The 16,308-nt window shown below is 41.4% G+C and overlaps 1 protein-coding gene across 13 annotated transcripts in view; it reads left to right on the top strand.

The window, feature by feature from the left end:
• Positions 1–16,308, top strand: part of DST (dystonin) — a 468,601-nt gene that overhangs the window by 156,009 nt on the left and 296,284 nt on the right. The window lies entirely within an intron of this gene.

Raw genomic sequence — 16,308 nt, 5'->3', positions numbered from 1 at the left:
GATCGTTCATGAAACTGAAAGAAGAACAAAGAGTGAAGTGGGTTGATGGAGATTAGTGCAGCAGGAATAATAAAATATGTATCTGTGGGCTAAATGTCAGCTAGTATGTCTGATTTGTGTCCTAATTATCTTGATACTATATTCTGAAAATAAGTAAACCTGAATTACATTGACTGCTGCCTTAGGGCCATATCATCTCTCTTTTAATGTCAGCAGATCAGGGAGAGATGCAGTGAGTGGAGGAGAGCAAGGATCCACTGATTTAGCCAATGCCCACACCAGGGATGTATGGCCTGACCCCTTCTCTTTCAGTCCTGTCACTTCCTTGCCCCGCTTGCCACACTGATATACTCTGCATGTGGCATAAGTGTCTCACTGTGGTAGCTGCTCTTTTAAGAGGGCAAGTGCCAAATTGGATCATGGTTGTTCTCCATCTCCTCCCTCCATGCCTGAAGGATGCTTGGAGATGAACAAATTCACCACAGACATGGAAGATCAAAAGGTGGCTATGCATTTGATGTGGGGAATACTACTGTGTGAATACTTTCCTTCTCTCATGAGCTTTCCATTGATTTCTTGGAATTTAGTTCCCTTCTGTATGGTAAATAAAGGAGAATGTGAAAAATGTGCCATGACTTTCCATCAGGGAAAGTCGCTAGCGGGCCAGGACGGTTTGTTTACCTGCAGCATCCGCAGGTTTGGCTGATTGCAGCTCCCACTGGCTGCGGTTTGCCGTTACAGGCCAATGGGGGCTGCGGGAAGCAGCGGCCAGCAGATCCCTCAGCCCACGCCACAGCCCCCATTGGCCAGGGATGGCAAACTGCAGCCAGTGGGAGCTGTGATCGGCCGAACCTGCGGACCCTGCAGGTAAACAAACCATCCCGGCCCGCCAGCGGCTTTCCCTGACGGGCTATGTGCCAAAGGTTGCCGATCCCTGGTCTACACTCTTACTCTCAATCCCCCCCTTCCTCACCCACCTCACCTTTCTGTGGCTTAGGCCTCCCCCCGCTCACCTTTCTGTGACTAGTTTTTTTTAACTACACCTCTGACATGAAATTTACTAGAAATTTCTGTACTTTATGAATAGATGGCAGTTTGCTACCTAGCACGGTAGCATTGCAGTTTGCACAAATGCATCTGTCTGGCTGGTAGACTTGGACCAGCTTCCAATGCATATAAACTTTCTGAGGAGTTCCCTGCACAGCCCGACAGCAAGAGTTCTCACGTATGGGCATGGAAATGCCAAAGTTGCACCCATGTGATTCAGATCAGTGTTTGGTCTGTCATAAATATAAAGGGAAAGCTAACCACCTTTAAATCACTCCTGGCCAGAGGAAAAACCCTTTCACCTAAAGGGTTAAGAAGCTAAGATAACCTCACTGGTACCTGACCAGAATGACCAATGAGGAGACAAGATACTTTCAAAGCTGGGCAGGAGGAGAGGAAGAAAGGGTCTGTCTGTCTGTTTGATGCTTTTGCCGGGATCAGAGCAGGAATGCATGTCAGAACTCCTGTAAAGAGTTAGTAAGCAATCTAGTTAGATATGCATTAGATTCTGTTTTGTTTAAATGGTTGATAAAAATAAGTTGTGCTGAATGGAATGTATATTCCTGTTTCTGTGTCTTTTTGTAACTTAACTTTTTTGCCTAGAGGGATTTTCTATGTTTTGAATCTGGTTACCTTCCTGTAAGGTATTTACCATCCTGATTTTACAGAGGTGATTCTTTTACTTTTTCTTTAATTAAAATTCTTCTTTTAAGAACCTGATTGTTTTTTTTTCATTGTTCTTAAGATCCAAGGGTGTGGGTCTGTGTTCACCTATGCAAATTGGTGAGGATTTTTATCAAGCCTTCCCCAGGAAAGGGGGTATATTGCTTGGGGGGATAATTTGGAAGGGAGACGTTTCCAAGTGGGCACTTCTCCTGTTCTTTGTGTAACACTTTGGTGGTGGCAGCTTTTAACCTAAGCTGGTAAGAATAAGCTTAGCGGGTCTTTCATGCAGGTCTCCATATCTGTACCCTAGAGTTCAGAGTGGGGAAGGAATCTTGACAGGCCCATTGGTTGTAGCTCTGTTCACTGAAGATCCAGGTAGAATATTTTCCCTGGATTTTATAGGTTTTGCCCTTTTCATGCTACGTGCATAATAAGGATCAGTTACTGTAAACCTATGCATGCTCAATGCAGATCCTGTTCTCTTTATTCCCACGAGTAGTCCCATTGAAGCCTTTATTTTTCACATAGGACCTGATCCCACAAATACTTTTCATAGTAGGTGAGAATTTGGTCCAAAATGTGTAGAGATAATTGCAGTTTCATTTTGGGCCAGCTGGGTGTGCAATTAGCAAATATTTTGGAGAGCTTAAATGATTTCAGGGCACAAAGCATCTATTTATCTTGTCCTTGAACTATGGCTTTATTTCTCCCTTTCACACTTGTGACATGAAATACAGTGCACTATATCCCATCAAATGCCTAATAGTAAATTGGTCACTTTGTGTTTTTTGTTTGTTGCACTTCTTTCCTCTACAATTTGTCTGTCTATTTGTTTTGTTTTTTGAGAGTAAGGGTGAAATCCTGGCTCTACTGAAGTCAATGGGAGTTCACCCTAAGTTCTTTGGAGAAGGATTGCGTATTCTTTTGATTGTACAGTGCCTAGCACATTGTGGGGGCAATAGAGAAAAAATAATAAGAATATTCCATTGTATGCAACTCCTCTGTTCATACAAATACGTATCCCCAGTGAATGTCAGACAGAAGTGTAAGTCTGCACTGACAGTAGACTAGACTCTACAATATGTAATTTAGGACAGGTCTGGGTAATATGGAAGTCTAAATTATAATCAGTGGGCCTGTATTTTACAAAGTATTTTACAAGAGGTGCTACAGTGAACAGGATGGTTTATATAACTGAGGACACCATCTTATAAACAGTGCTTTTTTTTTTTCCTGTTGCAAGGATATTGTTAAAATGTGGAAACAATTAATTTCATATGCGTATTCCACCAGGTGATGAAGCCTTTTTAATAATAGGGTTGAAGTGTTTTGACCACCAAGGATTACATTTTTGAAAAGTTAAATACTATGACAGCAAAATAAAAACATTTAAACTGATCATAAATTAATCTTCTCTCTCTGCAAGTTAAACTGCAATAGAATTCCATTACTGCAGTGGCTCTGCTGGGAAGCTGCTGAAATCAATCATTGCACTCCAGAAAGCAAGAGGACAAATAGATACTAAATAAAACTGTGATGAAAGAATAATACCTTTGGGCCCCTTTTGCAGCTGCTTCAGTCCCATTGACTTGATTGGTGGCCCAAAACAAGGAGGGACTGTAAAATAGGGATCTATGAAAGTAATATATAATAGGAAACTCAAATTGTCCAATTTGTTTGCAGCCCACACATTCCCTTAAAATTATGTTTTCTGGCACTGTAGCTACCTTATATGACACCCCATTGCCAAAAACCAGGGATCACCTGATGAAATTAATAGACAGCAGGTTTAATACAAATAAGGGGAGATACTTTTTCACACAACACATGTCTGACCTGTGGAACTCATTACCATGGGATGTTGTGATGGCCAAAAGTATAACTAGGTTCAAAAAAGAATTGGATAAGTTCATGGAGGATAGGTCCATCAATGGCTATTAGCTAAGATGGTCTGGGACACGTCCCCATGGTTGGAGCAACCCGATAACTTTTGACCACCCGAAGCCAGGAGTGGAAGACAAAGTTGGGTCATTCCATAATTACCCTGTTCTGTACACTCCACCTGAAGTTCTGGTATGGGCCACTGTTGGAGACAGGATATTAGGCCAGATGGACCATGATGTGGTAAGTATGACAGCTCTTATGTTCTTATAATATATGAGTACCTCAGAGTCTTTAATGTATTGATCTTCACAACACTCCATGTGAGGTGGGGACAAATTGTTTTTCCTATTTTGCACATGGGGAACTGAGGCACAAAGAGAGTGACTTGTCCAAGGTCACACAGGAAGTCTGTGGTGGAGTAAGGAATTAAACCCATGTCTACCAAGTCCCATACTTGTGCCCTAGCCATTGACTGGATGTTTTCATTCTGGAGCTTCTCTAGACCAGGTTTTCTTTCCCCACTCTGCTTTTAAAATCATGTATAGGAGTTCTACTGGATGGATTGCAAGTTACAGCAAATCTCTCTCCCTAACATTTTTCAGTTCAATACACCTTCTAACAGCAAATGAAACCAGTCATTATGCTAAGGAAAAGGGATATGGATTTTTTAAAATATTTAAATGGTCATAGCTAGATATACTTTCATAAAAATAATATGATTTAGAGAATGCAAACATAGTGCAATAATCTATGAATGGCAGAGAGGCTATAGAAATATATTATTTGAAGAATTTTTGTAGATCATAAATATCCATTGGGTTTATGTAGTAGAGGCCAAATCCAAGTCCCTTAGAGGTCAATGGGAGTTTTGCCATTCACTTTAATGAGCTCAAAATTGGTCCTATATGACATTACCTTTAATTCTTGGAACAAATAAGGAATTGTCATTCCTAATTAACTTAATAAAGTTCTTCTTCAACCACAGATGGTTAACTATACAGTTTTACATAAGTATAGTGTAACAGAGTGTCAGTTTCTATAGATGTAGAGCTTTTCTGCAGACTCATCCCTAGAGCCAGAACTCATGTGTACATTTACACAACAATTAAACTCCCAAAGCTGGTTGTGGTCAGCTGACTGGGGCTTGCGGGGCTCAGGCAGCTGGTCTGTAAAATTGCTGTGTAGACATTTGGGCTCAAGCTGAAGCCCGAGCTCTGGAACCCCACGATGGAGGAGGCTCCCAGAGTCTGGGCTCCAGCCCGAGCCTGAACTTCTACACTGCAAGTTTTAGCCCTGCAGTCTGAGCCCTGTAAGCCCGAGTCAGCTGACCCCATCCCAGTGTAAATATATCGCATGTGTTTGTTAGCTTTCACCCTATAGAATATACAGTTTTGATTGTTTCTCTGGCTCAGGGGGAACTAGGGAAGAGGGACAGTAAGATCTTTCAAGGAACTATCTGAGGAACAGGCAAACTCAAGAAGAATTTGCGTGGAGGTTTGAGTTTTGTTGCTTCTGAAGCTAACAATGAAAGCAAACTCCAGGAAGGCAGTAAGGTTGAATCATCTCCAGTACCTGTACTGTGTTACTCAATAGTATAAAGCTGTAGAATTTGTTTAGATTCACTAATAAAAGACAGGAGTCTATCAGGTAACACTTGGATTCATGAGAATAATTTTCTTCTAAAAGTAATTTTCAGGTATTTCCTCTCACACAATTTTGGGCATATATGATCATGGTGACACATAAAATGAAGTCCAGTGAGACGTGGCAGCTCGTCTAACTACACAAGAATGCACTGGGAGCCACCCTTTAACACAGCAATGAAGAATCAATGCATACTTCAGTATTTAGAGACAATAAATGACTAAGATGCCTCTTCTGGGAGGGTACATGCCAGATCTTGGCAATTGCCAAATATGCCCCATTTATGGTGGTAGCAGTTGGCTGTGGTACTTGAAAAGGAAAGAAGTCAAGAGGTTCAAGACTGCAATGTAAGAAATTCTCCTAACATTTATATATAAAGGGTATATATTTCTGGTTTGAGAACAGTTCCATTAGTCTTCCCAGTTTTTGATGGGAGGTCTTCATATGTTGCATACATTTCCTCTATGTCATTTCATTTGCTGCCGTTTTAGACGTTTTGAGTAGCTTGAAGTTGTTTTCCAATTGGCCTACTGAGAGAAACAATTTGTGACATTTCTTTCTTTCTCTGAAACGGTCCATTTCTATTTGTGTTCTGGTATAGTTATTGACACAATACTACGGGTGTGTATTGCACTTCGCAGAAAAATAAAAAAGCCGGGTCCCTGCCCCAAAGAATTTATAGTTTAAACTAGAAATAAAAGAGGAAGAGATGGCAATCGAGAAAGGGTGAGGTGAAGTGTAATGGAGGAGGTATATCTAACTGATATATAAATTTAAAATGTGTGTTAGATCACCTTTCTTTATTCAGGTGGTACATTTTCATATTCTGCCTGTTAGTTGTTAGCATTCATTTTTGCATGCACATCTGTGCTTAGTAAGGCAGCCCCTTTGCCTTCATGGTGAGAATCTCTGTTTAGTCCTACATCTCTCCATGACTTTCTGATAGTTCCTCCTGGAGGTCTCATCTCTCTTCAAAATCAATATACATACCCTCAACATTAAAGTTCTTCCCATCACATAAACTCATCATCTTGTTGTCATCTCTGACACTTCACTTAACCTTTGCCCCTCACATCCACACCATCACCTTCCTCCTTGCCCTATTTTTTCCTCTTCATTTTCCAAAATGTATTCCTTCCAGTCTGCCTCTAATGCAAAGACATTACTCCATGTTCTGCTAATTTTCTGTTTGGCAAATGAGACCTTCTTCCCAGCAGCCCTTCTCCAGTTAATCCAAGTCTTTCTCCTCCATTCAGTCCTTGTAAAAAAGAAGTAATGAGGTGCAGTCTTCACGCTGTGCTGTGCTGACAAACAAGCAACCTTGTGAATTTCAACTCGATAAAGTGGGAGGTGGGGGGAGGAAAACAGCTCAGGTGAAAGAGGAAAATGTGGTAGGAAATAAAATGTTATTTTGAAGTTCCAAGACCTCCTCTTGCACTGCAAGAACAGCAGAGTTTATAGTATATATCTACAGAATACATCCGTGTTCGAAGAACCCGTCACTGAAAAGAAAACTGGACTGTCAGATTGGATAATTACATGTTGTTTTTTGGAACATAACAAAAAGAACTGGCTGCTGATGTTCTTCAGAGGAGAATCCAGTCTTCCCTGACAAACATTGCATTTGTATAGACTTGTGTATTACTTTTCAATGACTAAGCTGTTGAATATTTTATAGAGGCTTATTTTCTTTAAAGATAGAAACTAATTTGAAAGTGTCATGTGGTTCTGTGTTTTCCTATAACACTTCTCTCTAAAAATACTTCATTCCGTATAGCAAATGTTAATCCTACCTACAGAAGGCACAGTTCTGCAGCCCTTACATGCTCAATGCTTCTTTCAGTTCTGATGAGGGCATTGGATGTGCAGGGATTGCCACATCAGGCCCCTAATTTATTTTCAGAAAATAGTTTTGAGCTTTTCCCACAAAATCTCAGGGCACTGATAGTTTGTTAGAAAGAAAAGGAGTACTTGTGGCACCTTAGAGACTAACAAATTTATTAGAGCATAAGCTTTCGTGAGCTACAGCTCACTTCATCGGATGCATTCGGCTGCTACTCTGAAACCTGTGATAGTTTGTTAGGTGTGTGAATCCCAGTTTATTTCAGATTTTACTAGTGAGCAAGTACACAATATGGATTTTGATTGTTGCAAAAATATACAGGATTTGGTCCATATGTGGATTAGAGGTTTCAGAGTAGCAGCCGTGTTAATCTGTATTCGCAAAAAGAAAAGGAGTACTGGTGGCACCTTAGAGACTAACAAATTTATTAGAGCATAAGCTTTCGTGAGCTACAGCTCACTTCATCGGATGCATTTGGTGGAAAAAACAGAGGAGAGATTTATATACACACACACACAGAGAACATGAAACAATGGGTTTATCATACACACTGTAAGGAGAGTGATCACTTAAGATAAGCCATCACCAGCAGCAGGGGGGGGGAAAGGAGGAAAACCTTTCATGGTGACAAGCAAGGTAGGCTAATTCCAGCAGTTAACAAGAATATCAGAGGAACAGTGGGGGGTGGGGTGGGAGGGAGAAATACCATGGGGAAATAGTTTTACTTTGTGTAATGACTCATCCATTCCCAGTCTCTATTCAAGCCTAAGTTAATTGTATCCAGTTTGCAAATTAATTCCAATTCAGCAGTCTCTCATTGGAGTCTGTTTTTGAAGCTTTTTTGTTGAAGTATAGCCACTCTTAGGTCTGTGATCGAGTGACCAGAGAGATTGAAGTGTTCTCCAACTGGTTTTTGAACGTTATAATTCTTGACGTCTGATTTGTGTCCATTCATTCTTTTACGTAGAGACTGTCCAGTTTGGCCAATGTACATGGCAGAGGGGCATTGCTGGCACATGATGGCATATATCACATTGGTAGATGCGCAGGTGAACGAGCCTCTGATAGTGTGGCTGATGTGATTAGGCCCTATGATGGTATCCCCTGAATAGATATGTGGACAGAGTTGGCAACGGGCTTTGTTGCAAGGATAGGTTCCTGGGTTAGTGGTTCTGTTGTGTGGTGTGTGGTTGCTGGTGAGTATTTGCTTCAGATTGGGGGGCTGTCTGTAAGCAAGGACTGGTCTGTCTCCCAAGATCTGTGAGAGTGATGGGTCGTCCTTCAGGATAGGTTGTAGATCCTTGATGATGCGTTGGAGAGGTTTTAGTTGGGGGCTGAAGGTGATGGCTAGTGGCGTTCTGTTGTTTTCTTTGTTGGGCCTGTCCTGTAGTAGGTGACTTCTGGGTACTCTTCTGGCTCTGTCAATCTGTTTCTTCATGAATAGGTCGGAGTATGAACAAGAGGCTACTAGGCAGCTCTCCAACACCACTTTCTACAAGCCATTACCCTCTGATCCCACTGAGAGTTACCAAAAGAAACTACAGCATTTGCTCAAGAAACTCCCTGAAAAAGCACAAGAACAAATCCGCACAGACACACCCCTGGAGCCCCGACCTGGGGTATTCTATCTGCTACCCAAGATCCATAAACCTGGAAATCCTGGATGCCCCATCATCTCAGGCATTGGCACCCTGACAGCAGGATTGTCTGGCTATGTAGACTCCCTCCTCAGGCCCTTCGTTACCAGCACTCCCAGCTATCTTCGAGACACCACCGATTTCCTGAGGAAACTACAGTCCATTGGTGATCTTCCTAAAAACACCATCCTAGCCACTATGGATGTAGAAGCCCTCTACACCAACATTCCACACAAAGATGGACTACAAGCCGTCAGGAACAGTATCCCCGATACTGTCACGGCTAACCTGGTGGCTGAACTTTGTGACTTTGTCCTGACCCATAACTATTTCACATTTGGTGACAATGTATACCTTCAAATCAGCGGCACTGCGATGGGTACCCGCATGGCCCCACAGTATGCCAACATTTTTATGGTTGACTTAGAACAACGCTTCCTCAGCTCTCGTCCCCTAATGCCCCTACTCTACTTGCGCTACATTGATGACATCTTCATCATCTGGACCCATGGAAAAGAAGCTCTTGAGGAATTCCACCATGATTTCAACAATTTCCATCCCACCATCAACCTCAGCCTGGACCAGTCCACACAAGAGATCCACTTCCTGGACACTACGGTGCTAATAAGCGATGGTCACATAACCACCACCCTGTATCGGAAACCTACTGACCGCTATTCCGACCTACATGCCTCTAGCTATCATTCAGATCATACCACTCGATCCATCGTCTACAGCCAAGCGCTACGATATAACCGCATTTGCTCCAACCCCTCAGACAGAGACAAACACCTACAAGATCTCTATCATGCATTCCTACAACTATAATACCCACCTGCTGAAGTGAAGAAACAGATTGACAGAGCCAGAAGAGTACCCAGAAGTCACCTACTATAGGACAGGCCCAACAAAGAAAACAACAGAACGCCACTAGCCATCACCTTCAGCCCCCAACTAAAACCTCTCCAACGCATCATCAAGGATCTACAACCTATCCTGAAGGACGAGCCATCACTTTCACAGATCTTGGGAGACAGACCAGTCCTTGCTTACAGACAGCCCCCCAATCTGAAGCAAATACTCACCAGCTACCACACACCACACAACAGAACCACTAACCCAGGAACCTATCCTTGCAACAAAGCCCGTTGCCAACTCTGTCCACATATCTATTCAGGGGATACCATCATAGGGCCTAATCACATCAGCCACACTATCAGAGGCTCGTTCACCTGCGCATCTACGAATGTGATATATGCCATCTTGTGCCAGCAATGCCCCTCTGCCATGTACATTGGCCAAACTGGACAGTCTCTACGTAAAAGAATGAATGGACACAAATCAGACGTCAAGAATTATAACATTCAAAAACCAGTTGGAGAACACTTCAATCTCTCTGGTCACTCGATCACAGACCTAAGAGTGGCTATACTTCAACAAAAAAGCTTCAAAAACAGACTCCAATGAGAGACTGCTGAATTGGAATTAATTTGCAAACTGGATACAATTAACTTAGGCTTGAATAGAGACTGGGAATGGATGAGTCATTACACAAAGTAAAACTATTTCCCCATGTTTCAGAGTAGCAGCCGTGTTAGTCTGTTTTCGCAAAAAGAAAAGGAGTACTTGTGGCACCTTAGAGACTAACAAATTTATTAGAGCATAAGCTTTCGTGAGCTACAGCTCACTTCCTCGGATGCATTTGATGGAAAAAACTTTTTCCACCAAATGCATCCGAGGAAGTGAGCTGTAGCTCACGAAAGCTTATGCTCTAATAAATTTGTTAGTCTCTAAGGTGCCACAAGTACTCTATTTCCCCATGGTATTTCTCCCTCCCACCCCACCCCCCACTGTTCCTCTGATATTCTTGTTAACTGCTGGAATTAGCCTACCTTGCTTGTCACCATGAAAGGTTTTCCTCCTTTCCCCCCCCCTGCTGCTGGTGATGGCTTATCTTAGGTGATCACTCTCCTTACAATGTGTATGATAAACCCATTGTTTCATGTTCTCTTATGTGTGTGTATATAAATCTCTCCTCTGTTTTTTCCACCAAATGCATCCGATGAAGTGAGCTGTAGCACACGAAAGCTTATGCTCTAATAAATTTGTTAGTCTCTAAGGTGCCACCAGTACTCCTTTTCTTTTTATGTGGATTAGAATAACACTTAGATAATATCTCAGAGCTGCATTGCACAGATATGTATTTATTTACTTTACCATTCAGTGTGTGTTTGAGTTTTAATTTGATTCAAGTTTGTCCAGTTTAGAATAGCAGATGGGAACTAATGTGATTCCAGTACTTCATAACTATGGTAAGTTCAGTTGAATCACTGTTTCAGATAGGTAGTAAATTTTCAGTCCAAGGAGTTGACACACAAGGTATGTAGAAAGACTGTACATAATAAAACTCATCCTAGAATTGAGAGTACTCAGCAAGGGATAATAGGCAGGGGTTGTAGTGCCACCTATTAAGGTTTCCCAACATAAAACCTTGTGTTCAGTAGCTTATAAATTTCCCTAACTTTAACTGGTCAAACTTTAATTGGCGCATAGGGTCGCAATGCCACTCCCTCAGATTTGGCATGCCCTCCACCCAAGGGCTTGGATCAATCCTGAATGGCACTGAGAACCAATGCCCAGAACGGGGAGCCAAGCCCAGCCAGCCCTTCAGAACAGGAGCCACTTCAACCAGGATGGGGGTTTTGTGGGACAAAGCAGGACAGTCCTGCAAAACTTGGAACTGTTGGACAGGAAGAAGGCAGTTGGTGGGGGGAGAAAGTGAGGCTGGGACTACTGGTTGGGCAAAGAGACTGGGGCTGGGAAATCATGAGGAAATGGTGGGGACTGGCTGGGCCAGAATACAAGGACTAGAAACCATTGGGGCCGGGGGGAAATGGAGGCAGGATCGAGGGGAGACAGAGCTGACCAAGGAGTTGGTGTGCAGGAAGAACAGGGACTGACTGGGCAAAGAGACTGAGACGTGATCAGGTAAGAGACCAGAGCTAGGCCTCACAATTCTCTATAACTTATCTGATCAGTCCTATCCAGCTTCTTCTTCCTGGTATGATGGATGGCCATCTTTCCTGAAATGTGGTGCCCAGAAGTGGACACAATACTTGAGCTGAACCCTTATGAAAGCGGGATAGAGTAGTAGAATTACTTCTTGTGTCTTGCTTACAACACTCCTGCTAATACACCCCAGAATGATGTTTACTTTTTTTGCAACAGTGTTACACAGTTGACTCATATTTAGCTTGTGATCCACTATGACCCCCACATCCCTTTCTGCATAGATTCATAGATACTAAGGTCAGAAGGGACCCTTCTGATCATCTAGTCTGACCTCCTGCACAACGCAGGCCACAGAATCTCACCCACTCCTATGAAAAACCTCACCTAGTCTGAGCTATTGAAGTCCTCTTTCTGCAGTACGCCTTCCTAGGCAATCATTTCCCATTTTGTATGTGTGCAACTAATTGTTCCTTCCTAAGTGGAGTACTTTGCATTTGTCCTCATTGAATTTCATCCTGTTTACTTCAGACCATTTCTCCAGTTTGTCCAGATCATTTTGGATTTGAGTCCTATCCTCCAAAGCATTGCAACCCCTCCCAGCTTGGTGTCATCTGCAAATTTTATAAGTGTACTCTCTGTGCCATTATCTAAATCATTGATGAAGGTATTGAACAGAACCAGACCCAGAACTGATCCCTGCAGGACCCCACTTCATATGCCCTTCCAGCTTGACTGTGAACCACTGATAACTACTCTCTCTGAACGCTTTTCCAACCAGTTATGCACCCACCATACAGTAGCTCCATCTAGGTTGTATTTCCCTAGTTTGTTTATGAACAAACTAAGGGTTCTGGCCCTTTGAGTTTATCTGCATGGATTAGTGCATTTGATGATAAGATGCATCTTAACTGCAAAATCTGTGGTTTTTACAGATCTCCTGATGTGAAATCTATGCAAAATACTAGTATATTGTAGCTTGGGATAGTTAAGGTGGATGTTGGATGGATCATTCTATAGAAATTTTTCCTGGAATTTGTGGAGAGAGAAACTGAGGAGTCTTTCAGGCATAGAAACTCATCCAGTGCTGTGGATCTATATGCCTGGTTATTGAGTGGACACGGAAAAGTTTGTCCACTAGAACTGGTGAATTTGTAGAAACTCAGTTTCATTAATGAATTATTATTTATTTATCTATATTATGGTAGTTTCCACAGTTTGCTAGGTACTGTTCATATGTACAGGAAGACACAGTCCCTGCTTTGAAGAGCTTGCAAACTGAACTCTCATTTGTAATTACAAATTTAAAGTTAAAATAAGAAAAATATATTTAATGTAATATATTTCATTTTCTTATGAATGAAATGCATAGGGCTAGTATTCTGCCTGCTCTAACAGCAGTCAGGACAGATGTTTGCTATGTTTGTTTAAAAAAGGGGAGTTGCTACATTTCTGTCTGCCAGGAGGAGCCTCAATCGTCACTCTGACTTCTCTTTCCTGTAAAGAAAATACAGAAAGCCTTTGACGTTTGAAAGTGAAGTTTCGGGAACTTATCTGAAGTTTTCCTAAAGAATGATGGGACAGCTCTTTAAATGTGGGGAGGAATGGAATACAAAACTGTTGGAACTAATGTGCTGTATGGGTTAGTAGTACAGTATATATGATGATTTGCATTTTCCAGACTTATAGTACTATGTTTGCTTTGGAAAGGAAAGTTGTAAGACCTGCATTAGGTAGCATAGCAGAGCTGTTACACTCTGTGAAATTTATCAGAAATCATGAAAGAGCAAGTGCTATCACTCTTCAGAGACTTTCATATAGCAGGTTGAATTTCATTTCTGAATTTTATATTTATACCACAGTGTGTAAAGTTGTCCTAGTCTTTAATCATTGCATACAGCATGCTTAGTTTGCTATGCTTTGTTTTGTGATCAGATAGGTTAAATGCATTTCTGAAGAGGTTGGTCTTTACCAAAACTAAATTAAAATTGTTTGCCTCTATCTTTTTCATGTCTTTAACAGCTGAAAGTTTTCTGTCACACCACATTTTTGTGTTCATCATAGTTGAATTGACAATGCATTGGTACGCAAAATTATCCCTTAATTAAATAGTTTCCTAAGGAGTATATATAATAGGCAGCAGTCTTTTACATGTTTTAATATTTAAAATAGACTTAAAATTAACAGGCAGTACAGATTGTAACAAGGAACAAAGTACTTTTTTTGTCATATTATTGTGATGGTAGCATTGCCCTAAAATACAAACTTTTGTTGTAGTCATAACTGGTTCATGCAAACCAAAACAAAGACACATTTTTAACCTGGGAGCTGGAATATTAAATCGTGTAATCTGGAGAACTCATGTTAATTTTAAATAGCTATCCATAACAAAATAGTTAAAACGGTTAATATTTCTGATTTTCTATCATTTCTGAGTCATGCAATTTTTTATACTCTACATTTACCAAACCAGGGCTTCTTGCTTATTATGGTAAATTACTGACACCAGGAATGCTGAATCGCTAAATGAAGGTTATAAAAAACTTTATATGTGGGAAAGAGACAAATTAATTTGCCAAGTTTTTCCCCTCAGATACTGCGTGTTGTGCCCCTTACTTTCGTCACACATCTTGGGGGCCTGTGTTGCAAGCACATCAGGGTCTGGAAAGCTTGAGAGCTTTGTATGAACTTTACCTATATACCATATATCCACATTACATTTCAATCTCCACCATAATCACCTACATTTAACAATGTCTGTTTCAACACTCAGAATGTTTCATTCTCTGGGTTGCTGTTGTCCAAGTGGAAAGCTTTGTTTTTCACATATTACTTAAGTGCTTATATGTCAATTCTGCTACCTTAGACTCTCAGAATCATAAAGACTCCCATTAGCCCTCTGGGTCATGACAGTGGCTGAGGAGGAAACTGTGATCTGATATTGGCCTCTCTGCTTCACATCCTCAAACACACTATGAATGGTCCCAAATCAGTGAATAAACGGCCGTTCCATTGTGCAGGGGGCTCAAGGGAGAGAATCTCTGAAGCTTGCACTCGTGGTATGCTTCCTGGGACCCCCCTGCTATGTTGGTTTGTGGATGGGGCTGATGGATCCACCCCTGAACAGATGTATTGGCCGTTGACCTCACATTATGGCTGTGAAGATTACATTATCTCTGAGGCTAGACTAGTGGTTGCAGGACAGCTCTACAGTCTTAGGTATGGGGAGAAGGATTTCTTCACCCCACTTACTGCCAAGACACCCAGTTCCTGAGTGGGCCCTCTCATTAGGCAAGACATTATGAGCAGCATTTGCTGTAATGAATAAGAACATTTGCTATGTATATAGCACGTTTCATGTGAAGATCCCAAAACGCTTTATAAAGGTGTCTAAGTATTACGATTCCTGGTATAACCTGACCCTATGCACACATAGGTAAATGACTTGCTGAAAATCACATTATCAGTAAGAAGTAAAATTCAGGTCTCCTAATTTCCAGACAGGATTCACTTTCCCTAGACTAGAAGATAACTGAGGTGGTAATATACAAGTCAAGGTCTGAGCTGTGGTGAAACTAAACACATCTGATTCCTTGTTTTTCAGTTCTATAGTTTATTATTTTCAGGGTAAAAAGAGAGAGATCCTGCTGTACGTATACATTTTATTTCCTTCTAAGCACAATATACAGATCGTCATCAGTGTATACATGGGTTATGCTTGTTATTTATTAATATGTGGCTTTCTTTTTAGAGTTGCTGAGCACCCACAAATCCCACTGATGTCAATGGGAACTAAAGGTGCCCAGCTCCTTTGAAAATCAAGCCAATGATCTAAAATCTCAGATCATGTAATTAAAATTAATTCAGATCTGCATATTGTTTTATGGCCAGTTGAAGTCAGTGTAGATTTACACTAGCAAAAGTAAAATCAGATCATGTCAGGCTCTGAGTAAGATATGGCGTAGAGCCAATTTACACTAAGGGAAAGTCCAGCTGGAGCATATCTTCTGTGCAGCCTGCTCTCCCATGGTAGGCCAGCTCCAGTGATTGGTGCATGAGAAGTCAGCTTCACTGCTTCACTCACCTTTTGCAAGAGGGCAGCCATCACCCAAAAGTTATAACAAGGGTAACAACTGTGTCCTTACCTTGTTCACGGGCTGAAAAAAGAGGTAGTGGCTCCTGGCACCCTCCTCCATTTTGCAGGCCTGCTCAGGCCAGAATAATGTTGTCTAGTGATTACACAGTATGTTTGAGTCTGCAGTTCATACTAGATTTCTGCTTGGATTTTAGTTCTATTTTGTATTGGTCTGTAAAGTCAGTGATTGAGGTGGGAAACCTTATCTTGCTCTTTGTGCCTAGATGTAGGAAATCTGTTCTGATCAGTGATATGAAAGGGAGCAAACATTAAGGTGAGATTTGAACAGTTTGTTTTTGCTATCTATCTTTTTAGGAACCCCCCTCACCACCCACATACCTCTTTTCCTTTGTAGTCCAAAATGAAAGATCCTGATTCTTTAATGTGATCATTTGGAGTGCCTGTTCATGCTTTCCATCCATAGATGAGATAAAATCTTACTG

This window comes from Dermochelys coriacea, chromosome 3, assembly GCF_009764565.3.
Source record: "Dermochelys coriacea isolate rDerCor1 chromosome 3, rDerCor1.pri.v4, whole genome shotgun sequence".
Classification (NCBI taxonomy): Eukaryota; Metazoa; Chordata; order Testudines; family Dermochelyidae; genus Dermochelys; species Dermochelys coriacea.
The sequence above is the reverse complement of the archived record's forward strand: the minus strand, read 5'-3'. Positions and strand labels throughout refer to the sequence as shown.